The sequence below is a fragment of the Camellia sinensis genome, chromosome 3, assembly GCF_055761805.1.
Source record: "Camellia sinensis isolate YWXY chromosome 3, ASM5576180v1, whole genome shotgun sequence".
Classification (NCBI taxonomy): Eukaryota; Viridiplantae; Streptophyta; class Magnoliopsida; order Ericales; family Theaceae; genus Camellia; species Camellia sinensis.
The window spans coordinates 31557889-31573841 of record NC_138963.1 but is presented as its reverse complement, the minus strand read 5'-3'; the positions used below and the strand labels follow the sequence as shown (position 1 = coordinate 31573841).

The following is a 15953-nucleotide window of genomic DNA, read 5'->3' as shown; positions in this document are numbered from 1 at the left end:
TGACCCTCATTCACTTCATGACAACGAAAAAGAAAACATACCTAGTTTTGAAGATCATGTTAATGGTTTAAATAGATGTTTGGAGGTCATTGATCTCAACAGGGGCGTGGTGATAAAGCTCGAAGGGAAGAGGGGTTGCTCTCATTCTCACCTTGGTGACAATTTCGCTGAAAATGACAGAGCCCCCATATATTCATCATCCTTCTCTAAGGAGTACCTTTTTCCCCGCCAGCAGGTTTCACCAAATATGCTGTCAAAGACTGGACCACTCTCTCTTTCGACGACAGTTGAGTTCATGCCTAGCACAAGAACTCCATTGGCGGACAAAAATTCTGCTCCCATGTAGCAGCAGATTAATTCAGGTTTATAACAGAATCAGAATCAACAGTAGACAAGGCAGTGGAAAAGGTGTCAAAACACTCCATTACATGGCATTGCAGATCAGAATTTTTTATTTATTTATCTGAACCTAGGATTAACATTTCAAGGCATGGGTCCCTGTTCTATATTTCTCTCACCTGAGTTTATTAATCTTTAAGTTGGTTCTTCTGGGAACACTTCCCATATATTAGCAAATTGTCCGATCAACCTTGTCATTTAGTGTTTTTGATTGTGCAAGAGTTTAATTGGATTGGAGTTCATAGTCCTTGTATAGGAAAAATTGTTCCTGAATAAACACATACTATTTGTCAGATCAGATATAATAAATGTGTTGGATTTCTCATCTATTTTGAGATTTGAATGCTAGCGTATGCTTAGCACATATTAACGTGGAGCAAAACAATTAAGGTAATATAGAACATCATTAAATCCATTGACAATCCAGGCACTGAAGTTAGCCACTAAAAATGCAGCAGTCACTGAAGTTAGCCACTGAAAATGCAGCAGTCACTGATTCTGATCTGTAAGGATAAATCACTAGTGCAACTCTCTCTCTCTCTCTCTCTCTCTCTCTCTCTCTCGTTAATATGCTGTGAATAAGCTGCAGGAAATTTGAGAGGGAATTTAATTCTGAGCTTGAGTCTCGGGCCAATTTTGAGCAGCAGTTCTCAAGCCGAGCCATATTTAACTCATCTTGCTCAGTGGATTCTCAGTGTTGGAAGGGACCAGTGAGTTAGTTCTAACACTTTGCTCCGTCGTTTTTTGAGAGTAGACAATATTATTTAAGACGCCTTTCTTGCATTTGACTGTATGTATAGGATAGAGAAAGTTTTGTCCCTTGTTTGATTGTTGAGATTATGGTGATGAGATGTGGCTCGGTACTTGGCTACTGATGCATACCAGCCAGGCCGGCCTTGCTAATTTTGGTTTTTCTGACTTTTAGACATGCAATATGTATTTCATGAGGCTAGGGTTCTAGTTTTTCTCTTGATTTTTTTTTTTTTTTTAAACAGCAAGCACCAACTATTTCACTTCTACCATAAATCTCTCTCCCCTTCTCTCTCATAAAAAAAAGGAATCAAAATTTGATAAACAGTAAATCAGATCTCTCCCGTTCTCTCTCGTAAAAAAAAAGAACTAAAATTTGGTAAACAATAAATCAAACAATAATAAAGGTTGAGAGAAAACCATAAAAAAGATATGCATGTAGTGTGATGATATCAGAGTACTATCAAAGGTCTATGGGTGGGACTGGGTTGATTGTGGACTGTACCTCCTCTTTCACAGGATCTTACAAAAGAAGTCCTTTGATGCACCAAGTTAGTAGGGGGTTTAGACAAAAGGAGAAGATAATAGAGATTGGGGTTAAATTAAAGTTACGTTTTGCATGTGGCCAACTTTTATATAACACATTCTTTTAGATCTCTCTCTCTCTCTCTCTCTCTCTCTCTAGTGATTGGAGGAATAATTTGAAGGGGGAAGCAGAGGTAGGAGTGATTTGACGAACGGGCGGTGGATTTTTCATATGAACTCCCCATTTTGCAAGGGGTGGAGGGGAGTTTGGGGTTTGAAATGGGGCTGGAAATAGGGTAGGATCAAGCTTCGAGGTTCTGAGGTGTCATTTGAAATTGATGATAGAGGCCTTTTTATTCTCCAGAAGGTAGACAAAAACATTGGTTGTAGTTATTGGGGGTCGCTCGAGCTATGAATAGTTTAGTGAAGTAGTTAAGAAGGTCAGAAAGTTGTCTGATAATAGTGATAAAAAGGTGGATGAGAAGATCAATAACTGCACTAGTCTTGAGAAAATTGAATTGAAGAAATCGACTAATTTGGGGAGGGAGGAGATTCGTGAAGCTATTAAGGTAAAAAAAAGAAGGAAAAAAAGAAGAAGAAAACTTATCTTCTAGCAAGGAAAAGGAACTAAAAAGTTTCAATGTAGGGTTAATTATGAAGGGAAGGGAAGGGAAGGGAAGAAAGGGAGTGAGGTTTGGTGGGGTAGTGTAGTGTGGAGAATAAGGTTGAGCATTCCCATCTTGGGGAGAGATTTTAGTGTAGTGTGTAGTGTGGAGGAGAGATTTTAGATATGAAGAAAAATTTTAGCGCCTTATTTCACTCTGCAGTGAACCCCTGATCCCTGGTCCATTCTACTTACAACTGCATATGGCACATTCTCTAATAATTTGTGATTTGTGTTGTCATTGATGAGTCATTGTAACCGAGATACATAATAATAATAATAATATAAAAAGAGTTATGTGGGTTATTTTGGGTGAGCAATGTCATATGTCCTTTTGATGTTATAGAAGTTCCTTTGTTTATTCATTCTACCCAATAAATTTAATACTTGTACATGTTTGGCTCATTCATTTAGAGTGCCCACACTTGAGGCAGCATCAATGATCTTGATAGTTAAGTTAAACCCTTTGTAACAACTTAAGCTTTTAGATGAAATGGTCATTAACAAGTTAGATTTACTAGTGAAATCTATATTATATTTGACATGTTCTCTCAAGTTTCGAATATGTGTGCCTTGCTTAGGTCTGATTAGTGTTGAAAACTTGATAATTATTTAGCACAGTTTATGTACAATGTTTCTTTTATTCCTTATACAAATATTTCTAATCCAAGACAGGTGTGGAGCTAAATAATCCAGTCAGCTAGGTTCATTTTCTCAAGCACTTGATGGCATCCTTGGTTTTGGACAAGCAAATTCTTCCATGATATCACAGCTTGCATCGGTTGGAAAGGTTAAAAATATGTTTGCACATTGCTTGGATGGTACTAATGGAGGTGGAACCTTTGCTATTGGACAACTGGTGGAGCCAAAACTAAACTCAACTCCGTTGGTCCCAAACCAGTATATGATTTTACATCATGATTTCTAATTTGTAGTGAAACTATGAGATATTTCAATTTTGGGATGAATTTTGTCTTCATTACAAAATTGGTATTTGAAGTACTTTTTGCATTCTTTTGATGGAATGGAAGTGGCTATTTAGCTTGGATTTTAGGGGTTGTTTGGGGTGTCCTAAATAAGTGCACTTTTTGTCTTTTTGGACTAAAAAATTGAGAAAAAAAATATGGATGTTTGGGTTAACTTTTTGACTTTTTATGAAAAAATGTGTATTAAAATTTTTTATAAATTAGTGTGTAGAGAAAAATTAGGATTGAGAGTTGTGCGGCCATAATTTTTGACTTTTGATGAATAGTAATAACTTTTTAACTTTTTGAGTAACTTTTTACTTTTTGACTTTTTTTCAACTTGCCAAATTTGACCTTAGTATCTGACTCAAGTTCACCAAGTTGACGCTTTAAATTGTCTATTTCCCCTCATGTGGGGTAATATTAAAAGACATTTATAATATTTGATGACACTGTAAAATAACCAAAATGTTGTCACACCAGCCATCACAAAGACTGTTGGTTTCCCTCTCTACCTCTGAACTATCTTTCTGTGTCACTTTAATTGCCTCACCATGATTAGAGATTATTGGTCGATGGCAACCGAAAGCAAATGACTCCGTTTTCAACTATTGTGTCCATCTCTTTCCTATCAACCCAATTAAATTTATCACACGACCATATGAACCACCATGGCAAGACTACCACCTTTACATCAGCTTCATCAAGACACATCAACTCTGTCAGGATCCACCAATTTGAAGCTACAATGGCTAGATATAATTAAATCAATGAGCTTTGGTTTGGACCACTAAGCTCCAATTTCTTGACTTCAAGTCTGAACCTTCTGCTCCCACTCTCTCTTCAAGCGATTAACAATCTAGACCTATCTTAGGCTCAACATTGATATGGTTTGTAAGATTAATTCAACATGTCGGGGCTTTGTTTTTAAACGAACGGCTTTGTGCTTATGTTGAGACAAAAATTAAAAAGATAGAAGATTGAATCAATGGCGATGCATAATTTCTGCCATGCTTAACAGGAAATCAACCACCATCTCCACCAACAACACTGACACCTCCCACTTCTCCCTTGACCACCATAGGTTCCCCTTTCTATGTTTTTGTTTTTTTTTTTTGTTTTTTGAGAAAAACTTTTCGTATTGTACATAATTTTTTTTCCCTTAGATTTTCGATACTGTTCAATACATCAGTAACCACTTATTGAATTTTGTCAAATTACACCCCGTGTCCTAACCACATGGGGTCGGCTACATGATTTTTTTGCCATTCCACTTTGTCAAGGACTATATGCTATTCTTTTTAGTAACTTTCTCAGGCAATGAGTGAGAAAAAAAGTTATCCCATAACTACTTAGGAAAAGAAGTGAGTATTTAAATCTTGGTTAATGATTGTTAAATTTACTTCAAGGAATAAAATAACATGCAAGGAACACCCTTACTCAAGAATTAAGTTTCTATTTGCATTAGCAATTAGATTATGAAGAAATAATCCGCCACTCTATCTATTTTCTTTCATCTATTAGTAATTATTATTATTATTTTTTCAATTTTAGAAGAAAGAGATATTAATATAGCATATGATTGTTAATTTTAAATCTATTTTTAATGGACTTGCTAGTTGCTACTGCATAACATTCTTTTATTATTCTTGTCTGTTTATAGTTCCTCAATCAGGTTTGATCTCGGCTCAAGAATCTTGTCTAAATTACAATTCTTTTCTTATCTTAGGGCACATTACAATGTTATTTTGAAGGCAATTGAGGTGGGTCATGATGTTCTACAACTTCCCACAGATGTATTGGATTAGTCAGTCTGGGAAAGCAATGGTAATTGATAGTGGTACAACCTTGGCATATCTTGCAGATGACATGTTTACCCCACTAATGGAAAAGGTATGCCAAATCTTTTAAAGCATATTGATCTTGGACTCTTCCTATCAAAGACTGATTTGCTCTCTTCTTCTTCTTCTTCTTCTTCTTCATTTTTTTTTTTTTTTTTCTGTGTAATTAGATTATGGCCGCACAACCCGATTTGAAATTGCATACCGTTGAGCAGCAATTCACTTGCTTTCAGTTCAATGGAAAGTACAGAACCTATATGGGATTTTTTTTCTTCTTCTTTTCTATAGTGAAATGTTTGCAGATTATTCATATTATGGAACTTACTTGCTTCAAGAATTTCACTTATCGTTTTACATTCACATGGTGATAAGGCATAGTTGTTATATGCATGTATATATCTAGTGAGTTTTTATAATAAAAAAAAAGGGCACCAAGGGGGTGCTACCTGTGTAGAAAAAGCATCAAGGGGAATATCACCCCTTACACATTATAAGCAAATGAGGAATGAGTTATTTGGTGTGTCATTGCTAGAAAACTAGTTTCTCAAAAGCTTGAATTTTTATTGACTTGGCCCAATAATATATGTCAAGTTCTCACACTCCACCTCCATGTGTGCCCCCTTTGCATGTGGAGAGGAGAGGCAAATAAATAGAATGGGGTGTAAACACAGACAGGATAAAGTGCACATGTAGAAAAGGTAACATTAGATGTGATGTTTTGGACATGCTTCAAAGAGTATGGAGGTAGAAAATAATCAAGCATTTAGATGTGATGTTTTCCAATTCTTAGGCAATATAGATGCATTTTTGCTAGTGCTTCAGCTTGGGTGGGTCTAATTGTTGGAACCACAGAACTAATTCCTATGCCCCATCATCACTGACCTTTTATAATTCTTATGCAAAGGTCATCCTATCCAACTTTCATTCATTCAGATACAACGATTTTTCCACATCCTGGCCAATCTAACTCAACTTCTTTCATTATAAATCGTGAACAACGAACTGGCCATCAAAGCTAGTTGTCATAAGTAACATCTTTTTGCATTGAAACATTTAAATTTTTTGCTACAGTATTGAAAAATCTAACAATGCAAACTCATTATAAATTGAAGATCTGCTTCAACTATATAGCATTAGGCCCATAAGTCAATATAGTTTTTATTCATTACAGTCCAAAGGTTGTTGAGTTTGTGTTAGTTACATCAATGCTAGATTTGTGGCTCAATTTATATTCTTGAATAAAATTTTGATCACAAGGTTTGTTTGAAAGCATTTTAGTTTAGTTTTTTTTTTTTTTGATCAGCAAAAAAGGAAAACTTTATTGATGGCAATGAAAGGTACAAGATGTATACACAAAAACATCAAAACATCAATAAAGAAAGGAGGGCACAAAGCATCACAATGGGTTAGATCATCCCAACTATGTTGGCACCAAAAAAACCCATCCGATCATCTGCGAAGCACCCTGAACAGAGAGCAACACCCAAGAAAGACAACCCAAATCTGGGGGAAACAGAGCAACACAGAAAACAGCAGGCTGTAGCAGCAGAACAGAACTTCACATACCTCAACCAACAAAGCAATATCTTAGTAGCAGAACATAAGATCAGCACAAATAACATAACAACCCAGATCATACACTAAGCTCAAAAAGCATACCATACACAGGCTCAACCACCAGACCTCAATAACAGATCAAACACTGACAGCACAACCCAGATCAGACACTAACCTCAGCAACCAGACCAGACACAAGCTCAGCCATCAGACCTGATTCTAATACACATTCAACCACCATACTTGAGGCAAAATTTGACTTGCTGCAGATTATACACCAGATCATTCACAGAAGCTTCCACATGTAATGACGAGTCCTTGACCCGCAAAGCCACTATAATGAAGGTCATCCATAGCCCAGCAAACCATTGAAGCTGCTAATGTTGCACCAACTAACCCAGGCCCCTTGTAACCAAAACAGAAACCCCACAAAAAACAGAACCAAGACTGGCATTCTAACAAAGCATATCAACCACCATCCGCCAACAAAGCAGTTCACATCTCCCTTTTATCAACCACCAAGACTTGCAACCAACTTCTTCCCGTCAAAACCACATAAAACAGAAAAAAAAAACTTCTCAACAACAATAACATAGCAGTCCACTGCTGAGCCTAGCAATCCAGCAGCATATCAATTCCAGACAGAACCTAAATCAAGCAGTAGCAACCCCAACAGATGAATAAACACCACATCAGGAAATGTGAATTGATCTCTGACAATGCCAAAGACAGGACAAATAATAACCAGACCACCCAACAAATTAGGAATCAAAGAAGACAAAACCAAGAACCAGGTCCAGACCCCAATTGCTGCTGCTGACTTAGCATTGTTGCATACTGATCTGGGATATAAAGGCTACTTGTGGGGTAATACTGAGGCAATACATAGTTGTTAATGAAATCATAACTCCCCATTCCAACTAAATATATGCACTTTCTTAGGTAATCGGTAGCTGCTTGATTACTTCCTAGTAAGAGGGCAATGCTTGAAATTGTGATTTGATGATGAATTAGTTGTTGATTCAAACTAATTCCAGCACCATCAATAAAGTGAGAGAACAAAATAGCAGCAGGAGCCTAGTGAGCAATAAAGCCTGTGCAGACATGAACTACAGCATAACAACAACACTAAGGCCAAGTTTGGCATGATTGAAAAAAGACAAAAAGTCAAAAAGTCACTATCCTATTTAAGTCACATCATCTTATTTAAGTCACATCACCTCTCTAACACATCATTTCAAACCCAACTCAAACCCAACCCATATTTCATAAAAAGTCAAAAAGTGCACTTATTTAGTCTTCCCAAACTAGGCCTAAATCATGAACTCTAAGCATAGCATCTGTTTCAGGTCCCAGAAGTGAGACACTCCATTTATAGACTGATGCAACACTAAAAACCTCATATGGGTAATCAGAGTATTCGCAGCAGAGCAATAGCAGCAGAGTAAAAACTATACAACTATCAGAATAATAACAGCAACAAAGACCCTGTTGCCATGAACACATCTATTAAGAGTCATCATTGACTTTTCTAGAATTATCTAGGCTATTAAGTGCATATGTTGAATAATCTAGAAGACTCCGGAAAGATCTAAAGAAATCCGGAAGATTCTAGAACTTAGTAGAAGATTCCGAAACATTAGAGAAGCTTATAGAAATCTAGAGAAATCTAGAAGGTTCCGAAAGGTTCTAGAATATTTTAGAAGTATAGAAAGTACTATTATATAGTAGAATAGTTTAGAGATTTCTAGAATACAGGAAAATATGAGTATATGCTAGAATATTCTAGAGGGTTAATAATAGCCCTTGGATCAAAATGATCCTAGCCATCCATTGAGGAAGTGGATGATTATATAAAGGGAAATGACCTCATTTGGAAGACAACAAGACACATCAACCAAGAGTGGAGTCAAGTGCTTTAGTGTGAGTGATTCAAAGAGTGAGGTGTCCTTGAGAGTCTTCTTGTATACTTGAGTGTATCTTTGCATCTAAATAAAGATTCACTTTTGTATAGCCGTTGTGTTCTAACTCAACACACATCAGAATAATAACAGCAACAATAACCAACGGATGGTGTCAAACAAACCACCGTACTTAATTCAGATCATTCAACCTCCATTCAAATAATAACAGCAATTTAGTTTAGTTGGTGCATGATAATATAAAGATGCTTCATTATGTTTTCTTTTCTTACATTCTTGCAGTGTGGGCAATGTATTTCCAGCTATCAATTGTTCCTAGTGAATATTTGTTCCAAATTCGTGTAAGTAATCTGGGATTTGGATCTTGATGAAACTTGTCATCCATTAACATGGTTGTTTCTTTGAACTAATTAAATTTGTAGTAGTGTGCATTATTTGTGATTACTTTTAAAATGATCCACTATTTGAATACTTGCATGAATATTTGATGAGGAAATGCTTATCGCAAAGGTAAGTTTCTATTTACGTCGTCTATTTATATCCTTAGTTATATGAAGAAATTTCTTCTATAGCTTTGACTTTATTTAAATTTTTTGGTAATGGATAGTTCAAATGAATTTGTTCTCTCTAATATGGTGGGGGCTTTGAGAAGTGTGGCATAATCTCATTAACATTATTTAGAAGTCTTTTTATTGAAATTTGTTAGTCATAATTGCATCCTCAAAGAGGTTAGGACTGTTAAAGTTTATGTGCTGGTATATTTTTTTTCAGTGAATACTGTATATCTATAGGACTCATGAATGTTTAACAAAATATTTATGTTGTCTTTGTTTATTATCCATTCTTAAGTTTGTTATATGAAATTTGAGTTGGGGTTTTGAATTGGGTTCTGATTTTAGTGTTGTTCGGACTAGCATTGTGTAGGTGGCACATACAATTGAAAGCAAGATGGCAATTGAAGAGTAAAAGAAAGTCTTAATCATCAAATATAAAATTTATTGTTCTTGTACTCAGCTGTTCAAGTCTTGATATTACATTAGAAAAGCAACTTTTGGAATTTTTTAAGACTTGAAAGAACAATTAGTTAGGCTTTCATTTTATTTGCTTTAGATCCTTAGCACTATTTGATCTTTTTTTATATGAAAAAAAAAAGAGTATGTTTACCTCTTCATAGGCAAGGTGAGGTCGCATTTGAGGAGTGTTAGCGTGATATACATTGTTGGGCTCATTTCCTAACAATTTAAGTTTTTGGACAATTAGTCATTTAACAATGCAACAAAGCCATAAGTTTACTTTTGAGTAGTATTTTAATTCAAGTTAAAACAATGGTCTTGGGAAACGAGAGGAGGTTTTGTTACATGGAACTCTCCGAAGGTCTTTTTACTTCATATTAATCATTAAAGAAGAGTATTTTTTCTTCAAATCTTTCTTATCATCATTTTTGCAGGATAACGTGTGGTGTGTTGGTTGGCAAAATGGTGGGATGCAATCGAAGGATGGAAAGGAGCTAACTCTTTTGGGAGGTATCATTCAAAATTTACTTGTTGAATTATAATTTATTAAATACAATGAGCTTTTTAAAAAATTGAATTATATTATTCACTTTTTGGTCATTTTGGGTTGTGTCATGAGCTAGTCCTCCCGAGTTTTTTTTTTAAATTCATTTAAGTCTCATTTCTACATCTTCAAGCTACCCCATGCTCACTACTTACCAATTGATATTTAATCGTAACCCTAAAACTCTATTGTTGCAATGATTTGAGCGGGGTTTTTTACTCTATAAATGATGAAGTTTGTCTTGTTGAAATAACTAAAATGCTCAAAACATTTCATAAATTATGAAAATTTCTATATGAACACGTCAATAATTACTAATTATTAATTGTAATCAATTTAACATTGCCTTCTCCTTGATATTTGGGATTTTGTGTGAGATTATTGTGGTTATTGTTTCATTTACTTTTATATTTGGTCATAGGTTTCATTGGTATAGGTTCTGTTCTATAATTTTCGACTTGTTTTCCACCCTCATTTTTTTGGCCTTCCCTCTTGTCTTGGAACTTGCAAGTTGAACCATACTCATATTCAATGATTTCCATGGCCCACGGAGCATGAACACTTCTATGAAGTTGGAATGGCAATGGGGGGCAACGGGACGGATATTAATTCCCTGTCCCCATCCCCATTCCCCTTCTATAATTTTTCTCCATTCCCCATCCCCCATCTCCCATGCCGACTACCCTCTCCATTCCCTAACAGTTTTGGGTTTTCCCAAACCCGACTTGACCCGCTTTTCACTTTTTTTTTTTTTTTAAAAAAAATATATATAAATATGTATTTTCTAATTATTATTATTATTTTTCTAAAAAATTATTTTAAAAAGAAACTTGTTTACAAATTTTTAGAACTGGTGGTAGAAGCGGTGTCAAAACATATGGAGAAATGGGTGGGTACCCATCCCCAATGGAGATTGAAACCATGTCATCGACCTGACTTGATGGCTAGAAAATGGGGAAAACCCATGTATTTCGAGTCGAGTCTCTGTAGGTAACCACTGGGTAGGGTCTCCATTGCCATTCCTACTATGAAGCTATTGTGTCTGCATGCATCAAACACCCACACTCAAACAAGTCCTAACCATGTCAAGCACTCGTCTAAACGTATCATATTATTCTTTTAATCTTTTTAGAATTGGACATGTTTCAGACACTTGGGGAACTCATGCATCTGTCCATCACTTAAATGCACATGAAACACATTGCTAAGTTTGAAAAAATAACTTGAGAGTCAATTATTATTATTAAAATAATGTGGATTTATACCTACTAATCTTTCATCCTTCAAGCTTTTTAAATTCAGGAATTTGAAAGTCTAAAATTCCAATTTGTTTGGGAATAGATGAGTTCAAAGTAGATATTAGGAAATATTAAGGTTGTGTTTGGTGTGGAGTTCTAATCATGACTCCACACACATATTTGAGTATGGTGTTTGGTTACAATTTACAAAAATTAATTCCATATCACTTTTGGAAACTTGTTTAAGGCGGGATTTGAATTTTGGAATTTGGCCTATCCGGTCCTCCTCCTGGATGTCCGGCCGGTTGACCAAAATAGTGCAAATATTTTTTTTGGGGCAATTGGCACCTGTTATTTTTTATATATTAAATAAAAAATATTTTCCAAATTTTTAAAAAAAATTTATGAGCTTTGAATAGAATTTTGGGTTGTGTGTTTAGTTATGAGTTGTAAGTTTCTGAATCAAATATCATATGTTACATCAATTATTCCAAACTCTTTTCAAAACTCATAACCAAATAAATTTTGCACACTCAAATTATAATTTCAAAACTCACAAACTCAAAATTTAACTCTATTCTCAAATCATAATTCTAAAATTCTACCAAGCGCAACCTAAGATTTATTGCTTACACTTCTTCTGCAACATATGGAGAGGCACTAATAATTTGAGTCCATCATGGGTATTTAAAATTGATTTCTTACTATTTTGATATAGTAAAATAAAAATTTATGTTTTGGACATGGATGGTAGAAAGGCCAATCATTAAAGTAACTATGTTAATTACTAAGTCATTTTGCCTCCTCATAGCCATGCATGTTGTTGAAAGAGAGAATATGGTTGAAATTGGCTTTTCTATGAGATAGATTTAGAAGTAGTGTTATATGGTTCTCTCTATGGTTGATGAGGTGATAGAACGTGGTTCAGTCACTAGTATGATGGGATTATATAAAAAACACTGCTCTGCCAGCTATCAGAACTGATCTCAGTGTCTGTTCACATATAGTTATAGTAGATTTGTGGTGCCTATCCTCTTTGAGTTTTGAAATGTCAAAAAGTTTCATATCCCAAAGTGGGAGATGGAGCATAAACATTAGCTTCTTTGAAGAAGCTCCGAATGATAGTACTGGAACATGTTGATCTTTATTTAAGAAAAAATAATGTTAGATACACCTTTCTGCATCCCAGATTGACAGGACTTGAGAGTGGTTAATCACCTTTTATACTAAAACCAAGGATGTTAATCACCTTTCAAAAACCTCCGTCATAATTATCTCCAAATTATGGAGGTTCACCCACTCTTACTATTTTTTCATAAATTTTAAGCGGTCATCCTCTCTTGATTTAAAAAAAAAAATAAAAATTAAGTGGTTACTTCTCTATATCTATGAAATATTAGATCAAAATATAAAATTAGACAAAATATAATAAAATTAATAATTTTTTTTAACTACCATTGATAACAAGCCCAATTTTCAGATAATAAAATAACGTATTAACTAGTTATTTGATCATGTTCATTGAGGAAGACATTATGTAAGAATTTAAAGTTATTCTATCATAAGTGCTTTTAATGGCATGAAATAGCGCTAAACACAACTCAAGATACTTCACTTTAGTAAATAGATTATTTTTATTATTGCTATCTTTTTCAATGTGGATAAAAAAAATACTTATTTGTATATTATTTTTGTTTTTTAAATGTCAGTAGAAAATTGATATTATAATCCATACGTTTTATTTAAATTTTTTTTGTATGCATATTTTCGCACCCCCTTGGGAAAATTCTGGACCCTGACTAAAACCATAAATGGCATTTTATATTAAAGCTAGTTCATTACAAAAAGAGTAATGCTAAGTATAATGAAAAAAATATCATAAAAATGATCATGAAAGATTCTTTGATGTTAGATTACACATACAAAAAAACACCACACACTAATCAAGGGATAAAAAATCTTCATGAAACATTTCATGATATTTTTTTCTCATTAGTTTCTTAAACTCGTAGGCTGTGTTTGGTTTACCTTTGGAATCATGATTTCAAGGATTAAATTGTCAAATCACTTTTTAAAATTCATAACCAAACATACAACTCAAAATTACTCAAAAACTTAATTCAAAAATTAATTTCAAAACTCATAATCAAACTTACAATTCAAAACTCAATTCAAATTTTTTTTCAAAACTCAAAACCAAACTCTTTTCAAAACTCTATTTTAAAAGAAAAAATTCAAAAAAATATTTTTTATTTTGTTTTTTAAAATTATTTTTAGAATCGTGATTTGAGTGTGAAGTCGTGTTTTGAGTTATGAGGTTTGAATTGAGTTTTGAAAAGAAAAAAATTGTTTGGTTATGCGTTTTGAGTTGTATTTTGAAATTTTTTAGATTTATTTTTTTAAAATATTTAAAAAATTTATTAGCTTTATTTTTTAGGGTAAATATTTTATATTTTAAATATTTATTTATTTTAATGTGCACTATATTTTAGACATTTATGTGTTGTATTTTTTTAATATTAAATTTTTTTTATTTTAAATATTTTTTATTTTATAAATATATTTTTAAATTTTTAAATTTTTTTGTTATGTGTTGGTTATGATTTGAGTGTAGAGTTTTGTGTTGGTGGAGAGGGACTTCAAACTACTTATGGTAGCTTGAAATAAAATTCAGAGAGATAAATTCAAAGACAAACAAACAGACTTTTCTGAGAGAATTATAGAACAAGGAGAAACACACTCTCTGTCTCTCTTAACTCTTACACTCTTTTCTTTTTCTCTCCACAGGCTGAAATCTCAAAATACAATAGCTATATATAGATAAAACTAGTAATATGAAGGCATTAAATGCATATACAACAATACAATCTTCTTTTTGACTTTAAGCCTTCAATCTTTGAATTTTCATGCTTCAGCAATCCTTGAACACAGATTTTTTGGTGGCTAGGGTGGCTGTCTAGGGTGGTGGCTATCAAGCTTACTTTTCAACATCCCCCTTTAAGCTTGATTCTCCAAGTTGTTTCATCCCAAGCATCATCTTCATTCTATTGAACAGGTCCTTTTTCAATGGCTTCGTGAAAATATCTGCAAGCTGATCTTGAGATTTGTAAGAAAGTAACTCCACCTCTCTCTTTTTCACATGCTCTCGGATGAAATGATAGCGGGTATCAATATGCTTACTTCTTTCATGATAAACTGGGTTCTTTGCTAATGCAATTGCTGAGCGATTATCAACATAGATCTCAATAGGATTTTCTTGTGGAAATCCTAAATGCTTCAGCATATTTCTTAACCAAATTGCATGACACACAGCTGTGTTGGCTGTAACATACTCAGCTTCGCAAGTTGACAGTGTTACAATAGTTTGCTTCTTGGACGACCAAGTGAACACCGTATTTCCCATAAAGAAATCAAACCTAGTAGTACTCTTTCGTTCATCTAAGTCACGTCCCCAGTCACTATCTGAATAGCCAACTAGACTGAAATTAACGGTCGATTTATAGAATAAACCATCATCGACTGTACCTTTGATGTAGTAAAGAATGCTCTTTGCTACATAAAGGTGTGTTTGATCTGGTGTTTCCATATATCTGCTAATCAATCCTACTCTATAGAGTATGTTTGGCCTGGTGCAAGTAAGATAGCGAAGACTTCCAACTAAGCTCTTGAAATAAGTTGGATCCACATACCTTGCCTTTGTACCTTTTTTGAACTCCACTCCACTGTCTACAAGAGTGTTCACTGGATTACAATTCTCCATTCCATATCTTTTGAGAATTTCCTTGGCATAGCCACTTTGAGAAATAAAAATTCCATCTTTTCTTTGTGCCACTTGAATGCCAAGAAAATGAGCTATCAATCCAATATCTGTCATTTCAAATTCTTGAACCATGCTTCTTTTAAATTCTTTGAACATGGCTGGATTGTTTCCGGTGAAAATTAGATCATCAACATAAAGACAAGCAAGCAACATGCTTTCATCAGCTTCCTTCTTCAAATATAGTGCGTGCTCATATGGGCATTTTTCAAAACCATTGTCACGAAAATACTGATCAATTCTAGTATTCCATGCACGCGGAGCTTGCTTCAATCCATAAAGTGCTTTCTTCAATTTGTATACTTTGTTTTCATGCCCATTCTGAACATACCCCGAAGGTTGTTCAATATAGATTTCTTCTTCAAGAAAACCATTAAGAAATACAGATTTCACATCAAGTTGATAGATCTGCCACTTGTGCTGGGCAGCCAAAGAAATCATTAGCCTGATAGTCTCCAACTGGGTAACTAGAGCAAACACCTCTCCATAATCAATTCCAGCTCTCTGTGTAACAACCCTCACTCTACTCTAGTCATGCTTGCATATATTACATGATCTTGTCTTGATATGTTGCATTTTGCAAACCTTGATTTGTTTTGCTTAAGTGTTTCTTGCATGTTTCGTACCTTGCTTGGTGTGAGTTTAGCCGAGGTCATCTTTAGTCTAGAATTATGTTGGAACCACTTTGTTTGACCTCCACCTTTGCCCTGACATATTG

At 34.3% G+C, this 15953-nt stretch overlaps 1 pseudogene; it reads left to right on the top strand.

The window, feature by feature from the left end:
- Window positions 1-848: 848 nt before the first annotated feature.
- The window catches only part of LOC114323987 (aspartic proteinase 36-like), a 29122-nt pseudogene continuing 14017 nt past the window's right edge, over window positions 849-15953 (top strand).